At 38.3% G+C, this 25,069-nt stretch overlaps 1 protein-coding gene across 10 annotated transcripts in view; it reads right to left on the reverse strand.

Moving 5' to 3' along the window:
- Positions 1-25,069, reverse strand: part of setd5 (SET domain containing 5) — a 159,949-nt gene extending 134,880 nt beyond the window's left edge. For 7 of the 10 annotated variants that reach the window (XM_060835435.1, XM_060835434.1, XM_060835433.1 and 4 more), the window contains exon 1: positions 24,561-25,069. The gene's annotated coding sequence lies outside the window, so the exon portion shown is untranslated. Of the gene's footprint in view, positions 1-22,854; positions 22,953-24,560 lie in introns of those variants that run through there. The other 3 variants (XM_060835437.1, XM_060835436.1, XM_060835430.1) reach the window with 1 other exon arrangement.

Below are 25,069 nucleotides of genomic sequence, written 5' to 3' on the forward strand. Positions count from 1 at the left end.
ATATCTTTCCCCTCTCACCCTAAACCTATGCCCTCTAGTTCTGGGCTCCCCCATACCAGGGAAAATACTTATAACTACTTATTCTATCCATGCCCTTCATGATCTCATAAATCACTATAAGGTCACCCCTCAGCCTCCAACGCTTCTGGGAAAACAGCCCCAGCCTGTTCAGCCTCTCCCTATAGCTCAAATCCTCCAACCTTGGCAACATCCTTAGAAATCTTTTCTGAACCCTTTCAAGTTTCACAATATCCTTCTAATAGGAAGGAGACCAGAATTGCATGCAATATTCCAAAGGTGGCCTAACTAATGTCCTGTACAACCACAACATGACCTCCCAACTCCTGGAACTCAATATTCTGACAAATAAAGGAAAGCATACCAAACACCTTCTTGACTATCCTATCTACCTGCAACTCTACTTTCAAGGAGCTAATGAACCTGCACTCCAAGGTCTCTTTGTTCAGAAACACTTCATAGGACCCTACCATTAAGTGTAGAAATCCTACTAAGATTTGCTTTCCCAAAATAGAGCACCTCTCATTTATATAAATTAAACTCCATCTGCCACTTCTCAGCCCATTGGCCCATCTGATCAAGATCCCATTGTACATGAAGGTAACCTTTCTCGCTGTCCACTATACCTTCAATTTTGGTGTCAACTGCAAACTTACCAACTACACCTCTTATGCTCACATCCAAATCATTCATATAAATGACGAAAGATAATGGACCCAGCACCGATCCTTGTGAGAGTCCACTGGTCACAGGCCTCTAGTCTGAAAAGCAACCCTCCACCATCACTATCTGTCTTCTGCTTTAGAGCCAGTTCTGTATTCAAATGGCTAGTTATCGAGTCATAGTCATGGAATGTACAGCTCAGAAACAGACCCTTTGTTCCAACTCATCCAGATATCCCAAACCAATGTAGTCCCTCCTGCCAGCATCCGGCCCATATCCCTTCAAACCCTTCCTGTTCTTATACCCATCCAGATGCCTTTTAAATGTTGCAATCGTACTAGCCTCCGCCATTTCCTCTGGCAGCTCATTTCATACACATACTACCCTTTGCGTGAAAAAATTGCCTCTCAGGCCTCTTTTACATTTTTCCCCTCTCACCCTAAACCTATGTCCTCAAATTATGGACTCCCCCACCCCAGGGAAAAGACTTTGTCTATTTTTCCATCCATTCCCCTCATGATTTTATAAACCTCTATAAGATCACCTGTCAGCTTCCAACTCTCCAGGGAAACAGCGTCAGCCTATTCAACCTCTCCCTACAGCTCAAATCCTCCAACCCTGACAACATCCTTGTAAATCTTTTCTGAACACTTTCAGGTTTCACAATATCCTTCCAATAGGAAGGAGACCAGATTTGCACGCAACATTCCAAAAGTGGCCTAACCAACATACTGTAGAGCTGTAACATGACCTCCCAACTCCTGTACCCAATACTCTGACCAATAAACAAAAGCATACCAAACGCATATTTCACTATCCTATGTACCTGAGACTCCACTTTCAAGGAGCTGTGAACCTGCTGTCCAAGGTCTCTTTGTTCAGCTATACTCCCCAGGACCTTACCATTAAGTGTATACACTATATTCTGTGATATTTAACCTTGCTAATCTGTCTCCCATGGGGAACCCTGTCAAGCGCCTGACTGAAGTCCATAAGGATCACGTCCACCACTCTGCCCTCATCAATCCTCATTGTTACTTCTTCAAAAAACTCAATCAAGTTTGTGAGACATGATTTCCCACATGTTGACTATCCCTAATCAGTCTTTGCCTTTCCAAATACATGTACATCCTAACCTTCAGGATTCCCTCCAACAATGTGCCCACCACCGATGTCAGGCTCACTGATCTATAGTTCCCTGGCTTGTCCTTATCACCCTTCTTAAACAGTGGCAACACGTTAGCCAACTACCAGTAGTCTGACACCTCACCTGTGACTATCAATGATACAAATATCTCAGCAAGATGCCCAGCAATCACTTTCCTAGCTTCCCACAGCTTAAGGTACACTTGATCAGATCCACTTGTATGCATTTCAAGACATCCAGCACCTCCTCCTCTGTAATATGGACATTTTTCAAGATGTCACTATCGACTTCCCTCCATTCTACATCTTCCACGTCCTTCTCCACAATAAACACTGATACAAAATACTTGTTTAGTATCTCCCCCATCTCCTTGCTGATCTTTGAGGGGCCCTATTCTCTCCCTCGTTACCCTTTTGTCCTTAATGTATTGGTTAAAAACCCTTTGGATTCTCCTTAACTCTATTTGCCAAAGCTATCTCATGTTCCGTGCTGTACATCTCCATGACTCTGATTTGAGAAGCACCGAGATGAGCACTTCAATGGAAGGGCCTAGTCAGCTATGGGTCAAGTGCAGTTAAATGGTTATCCCAACCAGTAAACACCAAACTCCACAAATTCACTCCTTGGATTTAAGCACAAAACCTCAGTGTCGTTTCACCCCTGCAATTGCAATCACAGTAATCACAGTATATACTTGTGACATAACCCCATTGCTCTTCTACAGTATATCGATGTTAACAGTTTTTAATTTGATTACTTACAGTGTGGAAACAGGCCCTTCGGCCCAACAAGTCCACACCGACCCACCGAAGCGCAACCCACCCATTCCCCTAACACTATGGGCAATTTAGCATGGCCAATTCACCTAACCTGCACATCTTTGTGATTGTGGGAGGAAACTGGAGCACCCGGAGGAAACCCACACAGACACGGGGAGAATGTGCAAACTCCACACAGACAGTCATCCAAGTTGGGAATTGAACCCGGATCTCTGGCGCTGTGAAGCAGCAGTGCTAACCACTGTGCCACCTTGCCGCCCTTGAATGTTCACCTTCACTCTTATCTTAAAAGGGTAGTGAGAAAATCAGCAATGGGAGCAGAGAATAGGAAAGAGGCAGAAACAATAGGTAGATTAGGGATGCTAATGACTTGTTTAAGAAGGTTGGCAGGAGGCTGTGTTATTTTATGTTGTTTCTCCAAGTTCTACCTACCAAACTGAATCACCTCATATTCCTTCATATTGAATTTTGTCTGCCAACTGTCTGTCCTCTCCACTAACTTGCTTATGTCTTTTTTAACCTTTACAATCTTCACAATTTATGATGCTTCAAACTTGCTTATCAACTGCAAACTTTGAAGTTTTGGTTGTGGACCAAGGTCTAGTTCATTAATATAAGGAAAAGCAAGCGTCCCAAAAGTGACCCCTCGAGAACTCTTCTACAAATCTTCCTACAGTCTGCGAAATAGTCATTGTTCATTGCAATAAAATAAAACAAAGAACTGTGGATGCTACAGATCTGAAACAAAAACAAATTACAGGAGAAGCTCAGCAAGTCTCGCAGCATCTGTGGAATGAAAGCAGCGTTAACATTTTGAGTCAGGTGACTCTTCATGAGAACTGTTTGGATGCTGTATTCTGTTTACTGTCACCCAATAAATTACATATCAATGTTGCTATTTTGTTGTTTGATAAGCCATGACATTCACTCTAATCTGCTGTGTGGCCCTGTATCAGGTATCTTCTGGAAGTCTATTTACATCACATCAATGACATTACCCTCATTAACACCCAATTATCCCTCCAGGTTAAACAAATGTGTTAAAATTGATATGTCCTTCCAAAGTCCATACTCATTCTCTTTTAATTAACCTGCACTTGCCGACATGGCTATTACCTTTACTCTGAAATATTGTTTCAAGTAATTTATCCATTTCTGAGGTTAGGTAGTCTTCCTTGTAATTGCAAAGCATGTCTTTATTTTTTAAACAAGTGAGCAACATTTACAATTCTGCAGTCCCTCTGTCACCACCTCCAGTGTAAGGAAGATTGAAAAACAATGCTCTTCAATTTCCATTGTCACTTTTCTTCAGGATCCTTGGATGCATTTTGTCCAGTCCTGAATTAAATGCCTTTTCTCTGTGCCTTGAGCAGCATCTTCTTCCTTGGTGATGCCACTGCCTTGATGTGTAAAATCTCTTTATCCCTAATTGGTTCTACTTCTTTTACAGTCATTCTTAATATTTGTATATGTATAGAAGATTTGGGTATTCTTTTTTTGTTGCCTCATTTCATTTTCCCCTGTTGCTTCTCTTATTTGCTGTTCACCTCTCCTCTGAACATTCTGTATTGTATTTTCTATTTGCCAGCAGTCATAAAAGTTTTATTTTCTTATCTTCTAGGCAGCACTGGATATCTTTGGCCCATCCTTTCCTTTTAAAAGAATTTACATTGATAGTGCCCAAACTATTTCCTAGTCATAGAGTCAAACAGCATACAAACAGACCCTTTGGCCCATCATGTTTATCCCAATCAATAAACACCAAACTCCACGAATGCACTCCTTGGATTTAAGACAAAACCTCAGTGGTGTTTCAGGGGAATTATGCACAATGAAGATGCCAAAGTTCACCCCGCAATTGCAATCACTGCAATCACAGTATATACTTGTGACATAACCCCATTGCTCTTCTACAGTATAACCATGTTAACAAAGCTTAGCATCCTGAATGTTTCATTACCTGTTCTGTCAAACTGTCCTAGCCACTTTTATTAACTTCTGCACATATACGTCCAAATTCCTTTGCTCCTGCACCCCCTTTCAAGTTGTAGCTTTTACTTTATGGCTGTCTGGCTTTATTAAAAAGAGGCATTGCATAATAAAGAAAGGACATTATACTGAGCTTGTATTACACACTAGTTCAGTCTCAGCTGGTATGGTGTCTGGTTCTGGGCACTACATTTTAGGAAGGATGTAAAGGCATTGGATAGGGTGAGGTAGAGATTTGTAAGAATGGTTTCAGAGATGTGGAACTACAATTATGAAAGTAGATCGGAAAAGGTCAAACTATTTTCCTTGGAGAAAACTGAAGGAGACCTGATGGAGCTATTCAAAATCATGAGGGGTCTGGACAGAAGGGACACAGAGAAACTGTTCCCACTTGTGAAGAGGTCAAAGACCAGTTTTCCATTCAGTTTTCTTTCTATGCAGAGATCCCGGGTTTGTGTAGGGCATCACCTTTGGAAAACAAGAGGTGAATGACATTGGCATGCTAATCAGTGTCCATGTATCCATGAAGCACTATGCCTGCATGCAACTGTGCAGCTTAAAGGAAACAGGGACACAGATTTCAAGTAATTATTGAAAGAAACAAAAGTGGTTTAAAAAAAAAGTTTTTCTTCCCAAACAGCAAGTTGTTGAAGACTAGAACACACTATAGTAGATGAAAATGTGTTGCTGGTTAAAGCACAGCAGGTTAGGCAGCATCCAAGGAATAGGAAATCCGACGTTTCGGGCATAAGCCCTTCATCAGGAATGGCTTATGCCTGAAACGTCGGATTTCCTATTCCTTGGATGCTGCCTAACCTGCTGTGCTTTAACCAGCAACACATTTTCAGCTGTGATCTCCAGCATCTGCAGACCTCATTTTTTTACCCACACTATAGTAGAGGCTGCTTCTGAATCTAGGATTAGAATCAATGTCTAAAAGTCAAACAATACTCTGAAAGCATTTCAAGATTAAAATGAAGGAACAGAGCCTCCCATTCCTCTATGTGATATTGCACAGACTATATCTTACTCACTCACTGAACCAGTCAAACCCCCTTCCCTGCCTTTCTGTATCCACCTTGCATTTTACTGGCCCACATTACTTTTTGTTATCAGCAAACGGAACACAGGATCCCATCATCTCAGTCATTCATAGAGACTGGGTCCAGTGCACCTGAGGCAACAGAGAATGATTTTTGTGAAGGGGAGGTCGTGCCTCACAAACCTTATTGAGTTGTTTGAGAAGGTGACCAAACAGATGGATGAGGGTAAAGCAGGTGATGTGGTGTATATGGATTTCAGTAAGGCATTTGATAAGGTTTCCCACAGTAGGCTATTGCATAAATTACAGAGGCATGGGATGATGGGTGATTTAGCGGTATGGATCAGAAATTGGCTAGCTGAAAGAAGACAGAGGTTGATAGTTGATGAGAAATGTTCATCCTGGAGTTCAGTTACTAGTGGTGTTTTGGGTCCACTGCTGTTTGTCATTTTTATAAATGACCTGGATGAGGGCAGAGAAAGATGGGTTAGTAAATTTGTGGATGACACTAAGGTTGTAGAGTTGTGGATAGTGCAAAAGTATATTGTAGATTACAGAGAGACATGGATAAGTTGCAGAGCTGGGCTGAGATGTGGCAAGTGGAGTTTAATGCAGAAAAGTGTGAGGTGATTCACTTTGTAAAGAATACAGAGTACTGGACTAATGGTAAAATTCTTGGTAGTATAGATGAGCAGAGAGATCTCGGTGTTCATGTACATAGATCTGTGAAAGTTGCCACCCAGGTTGATAGGGTTGTTAAAAAGGTATACGGTGGGTTAGCTTTTATTGGTAGAGGGATTGAGTTTCGGAACCATGAGGTCAAACTGTGACTATACAAAACTGGTGCGGCCACATTTGGAGTACTGCATACAATTCTGGTCACCACATTATAGGAAGGACATGGAAGCTTTGGAAAGGGTTTAGAGAAGATTTACTTGGATGTTGCTTGGTATGGAGGAAAGGCTGAGTGACTTGAGGATGTTTTTGTTAAAGAAAGTTGTGAAGTGACTTAATTGAGACATACAAAACAATCAGACGTTTAGATAGGTTGGACAGTAATAGTCTTTTTTCCTCAGATGCTGATGGCTAGCATAAGGGGACATAGTTTTAAATTGAGGGGTGATAGATATAGGACAGATGTCAGAGGTAGTTTCTTTACCCAGTGAGTAGTAGGGCCATAAACACACTGCCTGCAACAGTAATTTGCTAACCTTAAGGACTTTTCAATGCTCATTGGATAGTCATATGGACAAAAATGAAATTGTCTCGGTTAGTTGGGCTTCAGATTGGTTTCACAGGTCAACACAACATTGAGGGCCAAAGGCCCTGTACTGTGCTGTTATATTCTATGTAACTCAAAAGGCTAGTTTAACAATTACCTCCCCTGGGAGAAAGATTTATTTCAAACAACAAATTATGCTCTACCAGAGGCTGGCTGACACATTTAGTATACAGAAGCAACAAAAAGGAACTAAAAACATATGCAACTCCTTTTTAAATTGAATTTTCCTCATTTTTCAGTCCTCAAAGTTTCGCTAGGCTTTTCTTAACTTTCATTCTTGTCAATTCCATCCTATTTTGAAAAGGTTTCTTTCTGCAGAGAGTACCTAAAATAGACAGACCTAAAACAACTTCGAGGAACTTTAGATCCATGAATTCCAATTACACATGAGCAAAATTCTTATATTCCCACTAAGTACCTCAAAATATATGAATGATTTATGAATTTTTCATTATTTTTGCCATTTCTGGAATCTGTCCAATTATGTTCATGGATCCACTAGCATACAACTTACAAGTCAGACAACATTATGTGCCACAGCCTCATAATTTGGCTTACTTAGTTCAGGGGTTAGTCACTTCACCTAATTACAGAACATTGCACACTCATTTAGGACTTGGTCACTGCACAGCAAAATGATGGATACCAGACAGCATTCCACTATGCATTTCAAACACATTGCATTCTTCTTCACTCCATGGCTCATGTTCCTCTGCAATATAACATCTTGACATTTTTGATTTTCAGAGGCAGTGGTAAAATTGCTGAATATTTATAGTGAAAAAAATCCTGTTGCCAAAACACTCAGATATATTCGGCTTACTGACAGCTCATTTCTTCAAGACAATTAGTAAATTCCATTTCTAGCCCAGTCACTGGCATGAACAGTGGACAGCAGATACATACATAAATCATCTACCTTCTCAGACTCTTCAAACTGTCGACTAACCAAATTGTAATTGGAAACTTTAGAAACAAACTGGACAAAGACAGTCCAGCTCAAATCGTCAGTTAAGGCCTTTATCATTACAACATGTGCCTTTAAAATGAAAAACAAACCAAGTCCTGCATCAATGAATCATACCCACTACCTCTCCTGCGCGGTGCCCTATGCGTTTGATTATTTTTAAAATTGCTGGAATTTTATAGTGAGTCTGAATACATGCCCCATATATACTGATGCAATCAAATTTATGTCAATGGTATGCATCTTTAGTTGCATGAAACAAACATCTGTATCACACTGCTCACAATATGTTCCTCAGTGCAAGAACTAAGCTCAGTATGTCATAACATCTAAATGGTTTCTTTTTCCTCCCAAAACCAAGAATAGAATAATTTGTTCATTTACACATCAATTTGATTGAAACCAATTTATTTTCTATTTTTGATTGCTCTTAACTGCACCTCCATCAGAACTAATTAAAGCTACTCAACATTTCTACCTCCAAAAGCATCCCAGAGACCTTAAAATAAAACAAAGAATGATGGAGGCCAGACCCGAATAAAAACAGAATTGCTGGAGAAACTCAGGTCTGCTAGAGCATAGTTAACATTTCAAGTCACTTCATCAGAGTCACTGGATTCAAAACATTAACTGTGCTTTCCTCCCAAAGATATTTTCAGATCTGTTGAGTTTCTCCAGCAATTTCTGTTTATCCTCAGAGACTTTGATCAGGATCTTAAGCACTGTCAATGCTTTGTAAATGCAATCACCTAAAAGTGAAACAGTAGAAGAATAAAGGTTTTGATTTTGATAGTCTAAATTCTATTACTTTACACTCTTTATTTAGTACTCTCTGCATGCAATTAGAGATTTTTGTAAAGATGTAAACTACATTTGAAATTGGCCAATTCTTGTAATGATTTTTGAAACAAATAGAAAGCTAATAGGTTCTACCTTCAGGACAAGATATTATTTGACCAAATAGGAAAGTTCCATTCAATATTCAAACAAAATATTCAGAATTCAAGGTTCTAACAAGTCAAATCAGACTCAAAACATTAACTTTGTTTCTCTATCCACAGATGTTGCCAGAATAGAGTTTTTCCAACAGTTGAGCTTGTTTCAGATCTTCAGCATGCACAATATTTTGCTTTTATTCCAATAAATATTATCTTGTCAACCATTTGCAAATGATACACATCTAGTCAAGAGAAAAACACAACTAATATGCACTATTTTACTGAAAACTGAAATGTGCATTGCAATTCATTGTTAGCAAATAAATACCCCTCAAATTAATGCTCATTCTTTTCTCTGTTAGCCAAATTTGATCAAGCAGAAATCCACAAATAAAATGCCAGGCTACACCATATCCATTATGTTATAGGCACCAAAGCTAAACCTCTCACTCTCCTGCCTCTCCTAACAGATAGCTGAAAGCAAACATTCAAAAGATTTCACACCATAAGTCGTTTGCCACATACCCAATTGTATTCAGTGGTGTAAACAGTGTAATATGTTTTGAAGCAGGAGGAGGAATTTTCTAAAATTCAAGATAAATTTCATACTAAAGACAGGCCCAACAAAATTTAAAATATTCCAGTTGATTTCAATATTTAAAGTAATGTAAAATAGTATTTAAGACTACTACTAAACAATATATAGTGCCTAATCCATCCGCATTTTACTCTGTGGAAAGAACTAAAGTCCTCAAAGTAATGTCTCCATTTACTAAAATAAAATGAAACCCATGGATCCTCTCGCATGTTTATGACTCTATTTTTAGAAATGATGATTGCTTCAGTAATTCAGCAGCTGGTCTAATGACAGCTTGCCAAAGCAAATCCTGGTGAAATTCAGATAAGTGTTCCTAGTAAATGTGCACATACACCTTACAAGGGAGTACTTGCCACTGGGATTAGCCTCCAAGTTAGAAGCTATCCTAAATGTAAAACACTGAAAGGCTTTACAACACCTGTAGACATTGCCCAAAATACTTCCTAATATGGTCCCTGTAATATATTAACCAGAAAGAAGTGGATAAAGGATCAGTAATAAGTATCCAATTTGATGTCTTGATTTGCTTTCAATTACTTTACTTAATACTCTATTAAGGTGGTCAAATATTCCTGCACAGTTACGTTCAACTGAAATTGAAGTAAGTGGGTCAATTTACTGGACTGAACACTGGGTCTTTACTCACTTGAATGTTAAAGACTGATTTAGTAGAGCCATAAATCCATTGTTTGAAAAAATGTCATCAGAATAATGTTGGGTTATGAATATGGGAACAAGAGTAGGTCACTCGGCCTTTCACGTTGCTCTGCCTTTCAATTAGATCATGGTTGATCTGATTTTAACCTCAGCACTACATTCTTACTTACCCACGTGGTAAGCAAGATTCCGTATTTCATGACTGTGACGCCTGCCTTTTGAAGCTGGAAATTTCAAAAATTCAGAACCCTCTGGGAGAAAACATTTTTCCTCAACTGTGCCTTAAATGGGTGACCCCTTATTTTTAAACTATGACCCCAAGTTCTAGATTCTTCCACAAGAGAAAACATCCCTTTCCACACCCACCTGATCTAGTCTCCTGGGACCTTATATGTTTCGATTAAGTCACCTTTGACTCTTCTAAACTCCACTGGATACAGGGAAAGCACAGCAGGTCAGGCAGCATCCGAAGAGCAGGAAAATCAACATTTCGGGCAAAAGCCCTGATGAAGGGCTTTGCCCAAAACATCAATATTCCTGCTCCTTGGATGCTGCCTCACCTGCTGTGTTTTTCCAGCACCACTCGGATCTAAACTCTGGTTTCCAGCATCTGCAGTCCTCACTTTTGCCTCGTCTACTGGATACAGGCCTAGCCTTTCCTCATAAGGCAATCTGCTCATTCAAAATACAGCAAATCTTCTCTGAACTGCTTCCAACTCATTAACTGTTTTCCAAAGGTACAGTGATCGGTACTTTACACAGTAACCCAGATATGATCTCACTAATTCCCTGCACAACTGAAACATCACCTTCTTACTCTTGCATTCAATTCTCCTCACAATAAAACATAACATTCTATTTGCTTTCTTGACCACTTATTGTTTCTGCATTTCATTCACTAGGACATCCACATCTTTCTGCAACCTCTTACCATTTAGACTATTTTTTCCCTCTTCTTACTACCAAATGGATAATTCCAACACTTTCCCACATTAAACTCCATTTTCCGATCTTTGTCCACCATATTCTCTACTTTTCTTTGTGTCATCAGCAAATTTAATTACCAAACTTTTGGTCCCATTACCAAGTTATTTATGTAAATTGTAAAGAGTTGGGGCCCCAGCAGTGATCCCGTGACACTATGTGCCAGCCTGTCAGTCTGAAAATAACCCATTCATTCCAACTCTCAGTTTTCTGTTAGTTAGCTAAACTTCTATCCATGCCAATATGTTGCCCCCATTCCATGAGTTGTTATTTTCCAAAATATTCTTTGATGTAGTGTCTTATCAAATGCCTTCTAGAAATCCAAGTATAATGCATCCATCCACTGGTTCCCTTTTATCAACAGCAAAACTAACTTCTTCAAAGAACTCCAATAAATGAAGTCAAATGATTATCCTTTAACAAAAGTACGCTGGCTCTGCCCGATTGTCTTGAACTTATTCAACTGCCCTGTTATAACATCTTTCAAAATAGCTTAACATTTTCACTATGACAGACATGAAGCTAACTGGCCTCCTCCATCTTGCCTCCCTTCTTTCTCAATTAAAAGAATTACATTAGTTATTTCCCAATATAAAGAGACCTTCCACGAATCTAATGAGTTTTTGAAAAATTAAAATAAACACACACCAACTATCTCACTAGCTACTTATTTTAAAGACCCTGGTATGAAATTCATCAAGACCCGGAGACTTGTCAACTTGCAGTTCCACCAATTTCCTCCATATTATTTCTCCAGCAATTTTAATTTTGAGTTCCTCTTTCCCTTTCAAGTCCGGATTTACAACTATTTCCAGAGTGTTATTTGTATCATCCCTCATGAAAACTAACACAAAATGTGTGTTCAATTCATCTGTCATCTCCTTTTTCTTCATTACTAATTCGCCATTTTCTATCAGACGAATATTTACTTTGTTAACTCTTCTGTAAGTATCTTAAGAACCTTTTATTATCTGTTCTTATATTTTGGGTAACTTTCTCTTACATCTAGTTGTTACCTCTTCATTAAACTTTTAGGAATTCCTTTTTTTCATATTCTTCCAATCTTCTCATCTGCCATCTACTTTTGCACAGTTGTATGATTTAATTCTAAGTTTGAATCCATCTTTAACTTTTTTTGGTAACCACAGATGGCAGGTCCATCCCCTAGAATTGTTCTTATCTATAGAAATATATCTATTCTGATCTTTCTGGAAATGGCCCCTTAAAATATTTACCGCTGCATCTTTTAACCTAAACAGCCAGTTCACTTTTGCAAGTCTGCTTTCATGCTCTCATAATTGTCTTTGTTTAAATTCACAATAGTAACCTTAAAACCACACTACTCTGCATTAAACTATATGCAGAATTCAATCATAATACTGATGCTGCTACCCAGGATATGCTTACTATGAGCTCGGTAAATAATCCAATCTCGTTGGTCAAAACCAGGTCTAGTTCTCTGGTCAGTGCCCTAACACGCTGGTCTAAAAAACATTCAATGAATTAGTCATCCAGATTAAATTTGCCCAATCTGATTTTACCAGTCGGCATGCAATGTAAAATCCCAATGATAATTGCCATACCCTTCTGACAAGCTCCCATTCTTTCTTCCTTGTTACCCTGTCCTACCATTTGGTTAGTTAGGAGGTCTATCCACAAATGGCCTCTTGCCTTTATCATTTCTCATCTCTACCCAGATTGCTTCCATGTCCTGGTTCCTGAATTTAGATCATCCCTCTCTGTTTTGCTGATGCCATCTTTCATTATCAGAGCCACTCCTCCATTCTATCTTAACTTCCTGTTGCAGTGATTGTAATGAGGTCAGCCAGGTGAACCTCAGAATATAGTACCAATTAGACCAGGATTAACAGCCCCAATCAGAGAGCCCTGGCTGACAGATACAAACAGGGGTGACAGGTTCTGTTCACTCAGAGCAGGCTCGGACGAAGTCAGACCAGTGTCACGTACTATGCATGTGTATATAAAAGATGACTTGGTGATGGGATATTGGCCCTGTGGAGTCATTCCTAAATGTCACATACCATTCAATTTCCAGGTCCCAAACTAGGTCATCTACAGTCACATTTCATTAATGGCCACTAAATTGTTCTTATTTAGCTACTAGGTCATCTGTTTTGTTTTGAAAGCTACATGCATTCATGTAGCTTTAGATTTTGTCCTTCTATTATTTTTTGTAACCTTGTCTTATCGGCTGATTTGCTCTTAGACTTTTATTCTCTGTCCCTTCCTGTCATTGTCTGGATACCAATTCTGACATTAATTCCTTCCTCTGTTCCCTTTTCCCCAGACTTTAGTTCATCACTCCATACAAAAAACTGTGTGGTACTTGGGAATGAAAATGATTCAATACGAACAAGATCAAAATAATGATTTAAATAATCTGAGCTAACATAGCAATTTGTGCTTTACACAGCAGGACTGGATTATAAATATTGGCAAGTGTTCAAAAGAAACAACAGCAAACTCAAAATTTGGAAATTAATGAATCATCTACCAAAATTCAGTCACAAAATTCTGTACACCTTCAGTTTGTCCACATCATCTGACATTTTTAACAATTGCCTGGATCTGTTCTCAACAATGTTAACAAGTGTCAGTTGTACACTTGCGCTTCCTTGGTTTGGCAAGTAATAAGCAAGTAAAGCAGTCATGATTTGTTTTGTTTTCAGAGTTAGAACCTGTTCGTCACTGTATGCAACGTCAATGTTTCACACCTCCGACAGTCAACGAAGGAATTAACTTTAATGTACATTAATAAACTGCAGCATAGGGAGTAGCTGAAGCAAATAATATAGTTGCATTTAAGGGGAAGCTGGACAAGCACATGTGAAGGGAACAGAGAGCTACAATAGTAGATTTAAATGAGGGAAGGTAAGAGATGGCTCAAGAGAATCACAAACAACAGCATGGACTGGTTGGAAATATTAGACTGCTCAGCTCAGCACAAAACTAATCAGAGATGGAAGTTTTGTGGCAAATCCTTTGACAGAGATAGCTACTAAGGGATATGACCAAGTTGGTAGACTTCATCAAGACTGATGAGTGCATGAATAAGCAAAACATCCTGTTTGTGTCAGACCTACAGAATCTTCAGTTGCAACATATGAACAATCTTTATTTAGTTGAAGTGACAAACATATCTGGTTAATAATTTTGGACGGTTTTATTTTAAATGTAAAAATAAATATTGATGGAATTCTGTTTCTATTTGTATGTGTTAAAATTCAGGGTTAACCATCAGGAAAAGTAGAGTTTTACCCATTATCTTTACAGGATAACTCAGTTTCGTATGGTTCCACACAACTACTCATCTATTGTAATAAAACTAATAATTACATTTAAATAGACCTTCGAAAGGTAGTTTTATTGCTGGGTGCCGACGTTCCAAATACAACAGTAACTGTGATGTAAGGGGTGAAATTTATATTTTAATACATTTAGTTTGGATTGTTTAATTTTAAACTAGTGGTCTATAGGTTTCTGTATTTCTAGGGGGTTGTGTAATTTATTTGTAGGTATTTCTGCAACCATGTTTTTTTTTAAAACAGTCTGGTACGCAGCTGGAGAAGGCTAATGGGAATTTGTTTACATTATGAGAGTTTAACAGTGTACAAAATAAACAGTGCAGTGCCTTAGGCTTTTGGATACATTATTCTGGAACATTTTGGGGCTGGGGGAAACATCCACACTTTGGGAAAAAGCTTTTTAATTTCAACTTAAGGCAGTTTTCAGGAGTCTTGGCTGAAACTGGATGTGTAAAACAAGGAAAGGGAGATAGGTTACTTCGGTGTAAGGAGTTTACTTAAAAGTTCAAGACCATCAATGCTTTGTAAAACCATGAAGGGGTTATTTGAGGCTGAGAGAATCTACGAGATATGAACGCCTCAACTTGAGGCTATCAGATTCTCAAAACTTTTCTTGAGGTCACAATGAAAGTAAGTGGTACACATGGAGAAGGGAAGGGAATTCTGTCTTGTGAAAGTATTGTAATGCTTTGGCATTAATAGGATTTTATGTTACCGTGTATTTCAAATTTTAATAGCGCAGACTTGATGGACTGAAGGTCCTGTTCATGTGCTGTATTGTATTGTTTGGTCTATTCAATTTTATCTTTCATTTACATGATATGTATTATTGTTAAATTGTTAAATGTTTTACTGTTAAATTAAAATTGGGACCATTGCATGCTTGTGTTTCAATGAAAGATCATCTCAATAAAATAAAAAAACTATCAAAACAGATTTCAATCTGGGATCAGATTTGTCCAGTAATAATATCAGCTAGGATTATAACATTATAATATGCAATATACTATGAATTCACTCATCTTGAAACCAAAAATGCCCTTTTGTAATTAATAAGTCTTCTTCTTAATGTTGATGGCTGAAATTTGAAATTGCTTTTGTACTACATAAGATCCATGCTAGTACCACTAATGTTTGACATGGCTCATGTTGCGAGATACAATCCAGAGCTGGACATACTGGAATGAAGTATTGGTTGAAGCTTTAAGGACCTAATTTTGAATTCTCTTCCAAGTGGCTAGCCAATCAAATTTAAAGTTCAGATTGCACAAGACCTGAACATCACAGGATACACAGAGTAAGAGGAGTTTCAGTTTTACTTTTCACAGTTCATTTGACAGTAGCCAATGGGGGAAAAAAAAGATGAGGTGAGAAACTTAATTCGAGAGTTCTTTTTTCCCAAAAGGTGGAATATAAAAATATTGTTTTGAGATCAGAGATTAACTCATTTATAATCCACACATATCATCTCATAACTGATAAAACATGAACAGGTTCAGGCTAATTATTATTTTCTATCTCATAAAACAAAACTTCAATGCAGAATTCAACTGTGGGAGCTCAAGAGACAATTCAATGTAACATACTATTTCTCAAAGCTATTGTAAAGCCCAAGTAACACACATTAGCAGGAATATCATGAGTGATAGGCATAAAATATCACCAAATACATAAATTATAGAAGAAATTTAGCATAAGCCCTTTAAAAAAATTCAGAAATAAATTCTAATACAAAAGTTTCAAAGGTATTAGCATCGAATGCAAAATGGGTGCCTTAGACCAATCTTTGAATATTAATCCATCTGGGAAAAGCCATTACAACAGCATTGAACGGGAACAAGTAAAAAAACTACCCGTCTCATCAATTCTCTCATCTCTAGCCATTAAACCATCAAATAATATGTTTAAATAAGGGTTTTATGATCAGTGCCCCACCGAAATTACCTCTCACTCTTCTGAAGCATCAAAAGTAACAATATGTTCTCATTCCTTCATACTGTAATCAAGACATATCCCAAAATCACCTCAAATTCCTTCTTGCCAAGCCCTCAAAACAATGAACCTTCTTATCTTGGTCGGTTTTCCCCGCAAAATATAACTTTTGAAATGCAAAGTGACTGTTGCAAACAACACCTGATTTATCTTTATTATTTCTTCCCCAATCTGACCAATATATTATTATAGGAATAGAAAATTGTTACAACACAGGAGACATTTGGCCTTGAATGACTGCACCAAACTCACCTAGTTCCACACACTGCACTCCCACCTTCTTTCTACAGGCCTACAATCATTTTTCTCTTCAAATAATTATCTAATTCTTTTGAAGGTTTTGATGAAATCTGTCTCCACTGTATGCTCAGGAAGTACATTCCAAATCCTAACCACTCAGTAAAAAAGATTTTACTCATGTCACCATTATATTTAAGGAAATTGGCAAAATAAGACTATTATGGTTCTTAACCCTTCTACCAGCATAACGTTTCTCCCTACCTACAATGCCCAAGTCCCTTTGAAATCCCAACCCTTTGGACTCAGCTTTTCCACCTTATCACTGTAATTGAAGTTCCTCAAACTATTTGCAGATCTTTTATGTATCCTAAATAGTGGGCTAACCTGCAAAGGACATGAATCAGCTGAGGGCAAACCAGAGTTTGGTACAGGTTTGCTATATTGTAAGATTTTTTGATTAAAAACTGATGTGCATGGACACGTATATAATTCTTCTCTTAAAAACACATCAAGGAAAATTGCTGAAAGTAGAGACATTTGAGAAAAAAGTATTATATCATCTGGGACGGTGCAGGGAAACTTTTTTTAAAAATATACCAGGATTTAATTTTGACTGCTCTATCAGATCTCACAGTAGTTGTTTGCCCAGATCCAAAGGACTGAACGGTCTCAAATTGTCATTCCAATTGGAACTGGGAATTATGTACAATGGCAGAAGTGGAAAGAAATATTTCAACCGTTGTAAGAACTCATTGTTTTAACACTAATCTAGATTTCCTGCACTCTTCAAGGATGCACTCACACACCATTCCTTAGTGTTTTCCACTCAGTGGCTGCAGACAGAAATACTCAACATCAAATCACACATTGTATAAAGCTGGTTCTGCTGTTGAAGATGTAGGAAAGGCGGGCGAGGGTAAGAACCTAAGTTCACCCCACACACAATTAGTCGTTCCTCCCTGGAAGGATTTTAGAAATAGAGTTAATGGTGACAGAAGTAACTGTCGATTTTTGTGCGCATGTGTCGTAACGTCACCGCACAAACATCCTCTTGTCAGAGTGTTAATGAATCTCTACCAACTCAGCTTGTGTTTGGGAAATGCAAGCATGGTCTGTCTCTCCAAACTGGAGCGAATCTCTTCGCCTTCGATGGATAGCGTATGAATGCGCCGTCAGCTAATAGCATCATGGTAAATTACAACTGCTAGGATGGTTTATATTTAATTAGTTGGTGACCTTAAAAAAAAATTTAAACCTGACCACTATCAGTTTTTTAAAAAAATAAACGCATTAAAAGGAGAGTACGGTTGATTACAGTTCTTTATATACGCTTACAATAGGATCAGCAGTGTTTGTGCAGTTTCATAATTGGTTTATTTTTGGCTATTTTTCAGCTGGAAAAGGTTTGAGAGGCCCCATTGGGAGCTGGGATGATGCAATCGCTTGGAGCACATTAATCCACCTCCAGGCACAGGCTGTTTGAGCAATCGCACGCCCTGCATTCCTTAGTTGCAATGTCACAACAGACTTGTAAATCCAAGACATGGAACAGCGCTCCTCTTCTCTCTCACTCGCCCGATTTTTGTTGTGTACAAAAAGCATATTGTGAGGTCGGATTTTATTTTGTTGAAACTGTTCTGGGTACGTGCACATATCCCTGTCAAAAATGGCGTCCCTAGCACGGTCGCCCAGAGCATCCCATTCTGTCCCTTGAAATTCTTCATGCGTTTTTAGATCGTTAGATACATTAGGGACCAGGACTGGAGCCAGTAATACTCAAGACATTCCGATTTAGATTAGATTACTTAGTGTGGAAACAGGCCCTTCGGCCCAACACCGACCCACCCAGACCCATTCCCCTACAATTACCCCTTCAATTTAGCATGGCCAATTCACCTGACCCGCACATCTTTGGACTGTGGGAGGAAACCCACATAGACACGGGGTGAATGTGCAAACTCCACAATCAGTCGCCTGAGATGGGAATTGAACCTGGGTCTCTGGCGCTATGAGGCAGCAGTGCTAACCACTGTGCAGGCTTTGGAAATGACGGATGTTTGTATTTTTTTTCCACTCTCGGTCCGTGTTGTTTCGTTTCTTAAAGTGCCGTAATCACTTCTGGTAAAGTGTTTCGGTCAAATATATTGGACAGGCATAACTGGTGGGCGAGTGGGCGATCTGCCACAGGCGAACCCCCACCTCTGGGAACAACAATGACTCTTCCAGTTGTAACAGGGCGGCCGGAGAGGGACCGACTGCGATTTCAAAGATATTCTTTCACACTTTGCAACATGTGAATCGCGTAGAGTCGTTTCGAGACAAACACCTTTAGAGATCTTGCGAGTATTAAGTTATCCAAAAAAGGAGAGGTTACTGATCTTATTTGAATACGTGGAGAAAGCCTTCCAGTATTACATCAATGACTTCCGGTGTTTCAGTATCACTCGAACCCATGTTTCAACAAGACTAAATTGAAAGTTATCTGCCCAAAACAGAAAATAAAGTCGTATATGATTGATCTAAGCTGTCTCTACGTTAAATTGATTGCTTTCTCTTTACATTTATGGATGTACAAAACTTTTTTCAGCAAATCGAAAGCCAAATCTATCGTTTTATAAAGGGGAAATTCGTATTGAAATCACTCCAACTCCATAACAAAACGGACCCAATAGCTTTATTCCCATATCGCTTCATGAATCTTAAAAGAGATTAAAGAAAGTGCAATCTGAACTAATTACCTAACGTAACAACAACTACTGTTTGTTAGAACGCCATGATACAGAAGATTGAATTCATGAAATGTATAACTTATATTTAAAGTAATTTCTCAACATACTGCCTACAGGCATTTTGTTACTATTAGAAATATTTCTCTGTACCATTTTCAATAACTGAGTTATTTAATAAGTATAAGCAATAGTTTGGTTTGCTCGCTGTTTAAGTTTAGCCCTACAATTATAATTATGGACATTCTAAAATATTGTTTTTAAAAGGCTAGTTTTGGTGCGATCTTTTGTGATTTGAAATTCGGAAAATGGCTGCCTTATGTTTAGGTTACACATGAGCTGTGGAGGTGCTGGCCCTGCCTCTTGGCAAAAATGCTGCTGTCGTCTTTGAAACTGCGCCCGTCTCTGGTCCCAGACTTTATCCATTAAATTAACATTCAATCGGAAATGCTCCGCGCACAAGAAAAAACGATCCACAATGATAATTATCCTTTTGCTGCAATTCCAGTTATTACAACATGTAAAAGCAATTAAGAGCCAGCAGCGGGGGACATCACTGCAGTATAATTTCCGAAAAATTCCATTTGTGATATTACTTCCTCTCTTTCCCCCTCCCCTCCCCCTTCCTTCTTAAACCGAACCCTGTGCTGTGCGTCAGACAAAAGATTTCACAATTTTGAAGCAAGCTCAGAACAACAGTGTATATAATATTTGTATTCAGGAAAAGCTCAGATATCTAATCTCTCAACTTTCCAAAAATATACAATTAATGAGATTGAACTTTCTTCACAGATAACTATTATACAAAGCTAGCTTTCGTCAAGAACCTTCTCGAAATTCATGTAATGTTAAAATACTAACAACTTGTGTATGTATTACATTAAAAAGTTTTCCCGTGTTCTTAACAAAGGCCAACTACAGAATCAAGAACAGATAAGCCATCCTTACAATCAGATCACAGACAATAGCAGCCATTTTAACAAAAGGCCTACTTTGGTTTATTGCAGTGCAATGATAAACGAACATCCAGCTCTCACTCTTAAATATTTAGTCACTGATTAAACCTTAATAAAACTCTTCATATTTTAAAACGGCAAGATCTAACACTTTAATAAACTCAAATAGATGGGCAACCTAACTTCAACCGTGAACAGTATAAATGAAAATAATAGCGCAACGCACAAAGCTCCAATAGCCAAGATCCGCGTCACTCAAACTGGGCAATCAAGCAGTCCAGCCCCAGGCTTGACATGGGGCCGCTCCTGATAAAGAAGCACTGCCCTGCAACAGTATCGATATGTGGCAACCGAAGTAAAGGATCATTTTAATCTCTTCACCTATTTTCACGAGAATAAAATGTTTTCTTTCAGGGTGCAATATTAACTGCAATTTTATCCATCATTTATGCATTAAGCCATTTCCAAGGTCCGATACATCAATCTGCTCACAAATATAAATAGTGTTTAACTTGTTTGGTTTTACCGCATTGTTCTATATTGAAACGGCAACTTGTGGAATGCATTTATTTTTGAGGCTTAATGACCAAGAGTTACAGCAGTTTGGTTTACTCGCGTGCCCAAAATTCAAACAAAGTCTTCACTCAGACGAACAAGAGTCGCCCATCTGTCTATTTATTAATATTCTTGGGAACTTCATGAGAGATCAAATTTCACAAGAGGCACTAGCCAGTTCCCTCTACACAGCTATTTTACTTGTGGAATTTAAATAAAATATTATATTCTATTTCGTGTACATATCGACACGTCACGCATTCATGGCAAGCGTTTATTCACAAAGGAAACGAAAACATGAGCACAAAGACATTCAAAAAGTATTTCAACGATAATGATTAATTACACATTCGTATCGATTTCCTAACACCATAAAACACCGCCTAAACCATCCAAATCTGCCAAAATATTTTAGTCCCGGGAGCAAATTCAACCCCTGACTGGTAGAAATGCATCGCAACATTCACTATAGTGTATCAATGAAGTGGCGCTCGACACAAACGCTGCCTTCCCCTCCCCCAACATCCTAAACTGCAACACAATCGAACTAACTACAGGGATTGTCCCGTAGCCGCAAAACCATTCACTTCGGTTTCTTCCATGCTTTCTCGTCGTCCAGAAATTTAACAAATCATTAATAAATAATGGCCGGGTTACAAAACGTTAACAATTGCCATCTATACTTTGAAGCACGTACAGGTTAGAGAATGCAGCTGAGTCAGATCTCACCTATCTTCAAATTTCATTTTATTCCTTGAGGCTGAGACAAAATGGCAAAGAACCCTCTAATACTTCGAAAATTAGATGAATAAGCGAATTAAATATCAGGTTGCATGATAACTTTAAAGAATGTAAAACATTTATCTAGATCATTGATGGGACTCAAATTGACCATACTGAGCATATTGTCCATTATGGGTTCGTGAACAATCTGTACTATTGCTAACACTGTTTCAAATAGGAATCTTATTAACTCTCGTAATCTTGTTGGGATTGAAAGCTTCTGTTTTACAAGTCAGGTTCGAAAAGCTGCAAGCAAAACTGCAAACCATAGAACTGCCAGTTATAAAGATTATTTAACTCCTAAAAGTACAGATCATTTATGCCTCTAAATGTTCTCTACTCAAATCATGCAATCAGCACATTAAACATTTTTGATAACGTCAACACTTGAAGCTCTATCTATCCAAGTGCTGAGACTGATGAAACTGGATTTAAAAACCAGTCCCCTCCCCCACCCTTGGTTCTTCTTGTACAGGAATTCTCGAACTCGTCCTTATGAAAATTAATCACTAGTTTCAGTACAGTAATTTTAAAATTTAACGATGTATTTGTTAAGGTAGTTCAAATGCGCTAGAAGCAGTCAGATAATTTTATTCAATATACGATGCATTTCTATTTCAGTACACAGTACGTGGTTACTCTACCCCTCCCCCTTTCTCATTAAAAATACAATATGGGAGAATTCACCACTGACCTCTATATAGCAAAATAAACTACTTTTACCACCCTTATCCAAGGAAACCGAAGAGCAATGTAAGTGCTGTTGCGACTATTCCGCGCCAAATATTTGACTGAGGCCCCTGTCTGAAGTGAAATTCTAGCTTTCCAGACATACCAGGCCTTGCCCCAACTTCAAAGCCTCAGACTCAATTTCCACCGACGCCGAATTTAGCAAGCATATTTCAATACAGAGCAGAATTCTCCCGAGATAATAACTAGTTCTCCTAAAAGATCACAACATAAACCTGTTTCCTCTCTTTGTGAATTCTGTGATTACAACGCAAAGTACTATTATTGATTTTATGCTTTCTCGACCGCTAATATTAATTAAAATTACTTTAAATAAAACTGCACATCAGATATAGCTTTGGAAGTTAATACAAGAAATAATCATACAATTAATCGAAATCTTTCGTAGATCTTGATTACATTTACTCTAAAAATAAGCACGGTCCCACAGTGTAAACCACTCATGTTAATGTACATTCTTACCTTTCGACTACTACAGAAACAATTTCCAAAAAATTCGATATTAAAACCAAATAACTTTCAAATAACCATTCGAAGACCAACCTTAAAAAACCTTCAGACAAAACCAACACACAGTAAGAGCAGACTACCAACCCTTCCCCCACCCCCTTCACTCGCTCACACACACCCACAGCACAAGTTACCTCTGTGCAGATTTAAGGGTAAATAACTGGGTCAGAGTTTATGGTTATGGATAATCAGGATTATTTTACTCGGCAAGAAAATGAAGTTATTTTGTAGTTTACTGCTCAAGATTTGTGTTCAAAGCATTTTTTAGTCACAAAGTTAGGGATAGCAATCAGGCTTCTTGGTCTGGAGATCGTTCTTTTAAGACACAAGATCTGGCTTCCTGGTGATGCGGTGAAGCGTTGAATTTACATCCATTTACTGCGAGGCCTCATAGAAACAGTTATAAGAAAGATATAGGATCGCCATCAAATCACAAACATACTTTATCACTTAAGTACGGAGCATGTTACTTATCACTTGCGACCGAAGTTTCTTTTAATAGTTTAAAGAGGTAATGATTCACAAACTTATGGACAAAATAAAGGATGTTTAACTTAAAATGAAACGTCTTTAAGTTTATGCAACTTGATAAATATAGAAAGTTTCCCAAAACTAACATTTAAATTCCATTGATACATGGCTATGGATTTATGACGAATGTTTCATCCGCCCAACTAAAATAAACAAAGCATTTTCATTTTCAGCACAATCACATATATTTTCAAATTAACATCTTCTGAATGGATCTCATAGGTCTGGCATCCATTCTGGAATGGATCCTGATGAAACTCGCTTTGATTTGGTCGCGAGGTTCTATAATAAAATATACCCTTTGAAGACTAACGAAAGCAAACACCATCATAAGCAACACGATTAATCCCTGGACCATGTGGTGCAAAGAGGCCATTTCCTCTTGTACTAAATGCTGTCGTTAAAAAGGTCAGAAATTTTGTTTGATTGATATCTAACAATTATTATTGAACAACTATTCATATAGATGTCCACAATAAACCCTAAGATTGGATTTTTTTTTAAAGTCCACTTTTTTGGTGGGGCATCATTGGCTTTGCAAGAATGTGATCAAAAATTCTATTCCATAATCTGATTTGGGCTTTGTAGGATACCAACGTCCAAAACATTCCATCTTACTTTCTACCTATTGTGAAACGAGAACTTTGAAATATGTTTTCATGATCCAATGTGTTGAAAAATGCTTAGCTAATTCTGCATTATTTTACTTTCATATAGTTGTTAAGCCTTTTAGCATTATAGTAATTAAGTACGTTGAATGCAGATGATTTTTTCTGAGGGGGAGAGAATGCTGAGCAGACTCCAGGATTGGATAATGCCTCCCAGCTGCAATACTACCATGGGGGCCCAACCTCTCTGGCTTTTCTTGTTGTGTTATTCTAATGAAGAAAATGCCAGAGATGAATAAGTTACATGAAGTGGAAAATGTCTACAGAAATCCCACATACTTACCTATCTCTTAAATGCAAGTATCCTAACATTCACATGGAAAATGATGTGGAGAATCGGTTTATAATGATCCCAGGTTTTTAAAGTGCGCAGTGTTCATCATGTAAACACTATCATCACTAACACCAATAAAACCATCAAAACTCCTTGGCAACCCGATTATAAACAGGAAAACTCACCGGTTTTTGTCTCAATAATCGTTTCTGAATAGGACTGCCTTCTCCCCTCTTCTAGTGATCCTTTCTCTCTCTCTCTCTCTTTCCTTCCTTGTGTTTTTATTTTTTTGTGTGTGTGTTGCTTATTCTCCCCTCATTCAAAACAAAAACTCGACAGAGGTTCATCAGTCAGGCCTGAAACAGAGCCTCGGACTTTCCTGAGCACACCGACCGAACCTTTCAGATTGACGTTGCAGGGGGTGGGGAAAGGAAAAAGGAGGTGTGCTGGGGAGAAAGGGGGAGGAGAAGGGGGAGATCCAAGATTGTTGATAACGCTCACTTGACCAAATAGGGGCCTTAAAATAGAAGGGGGGGAAGCAGAGTCGATCCGATGGGAACATAGGGAGGAATACGATCTGTTGTTATTTTGGGACTTCTCCCTCTCAGGTAAACATTCGTTATAAAAGGGTGACAATTGACTCTGTTTGCAGCTGGGCCGGCTCCTGTACAGCAGCACTGATCCCAGTCTGAGC

This window comes from Hemiscyllium ocellatum, chromosome 14, assembly GCF_020745735.1.
Source record: "Hemiscyllium ocellatum isolate sHemOce1 chromosome 14, sHemOce1.pat.X.cur, whole genome shotgun sequence".
Classification (NCBI taxonomy): Eukaryota; Metazoa; Chordata; class Chondrichthyes; order Orectolobiformes; family Hemiscylliidae; genus Hemiscyllium; species Hemiscyllium ocellatum.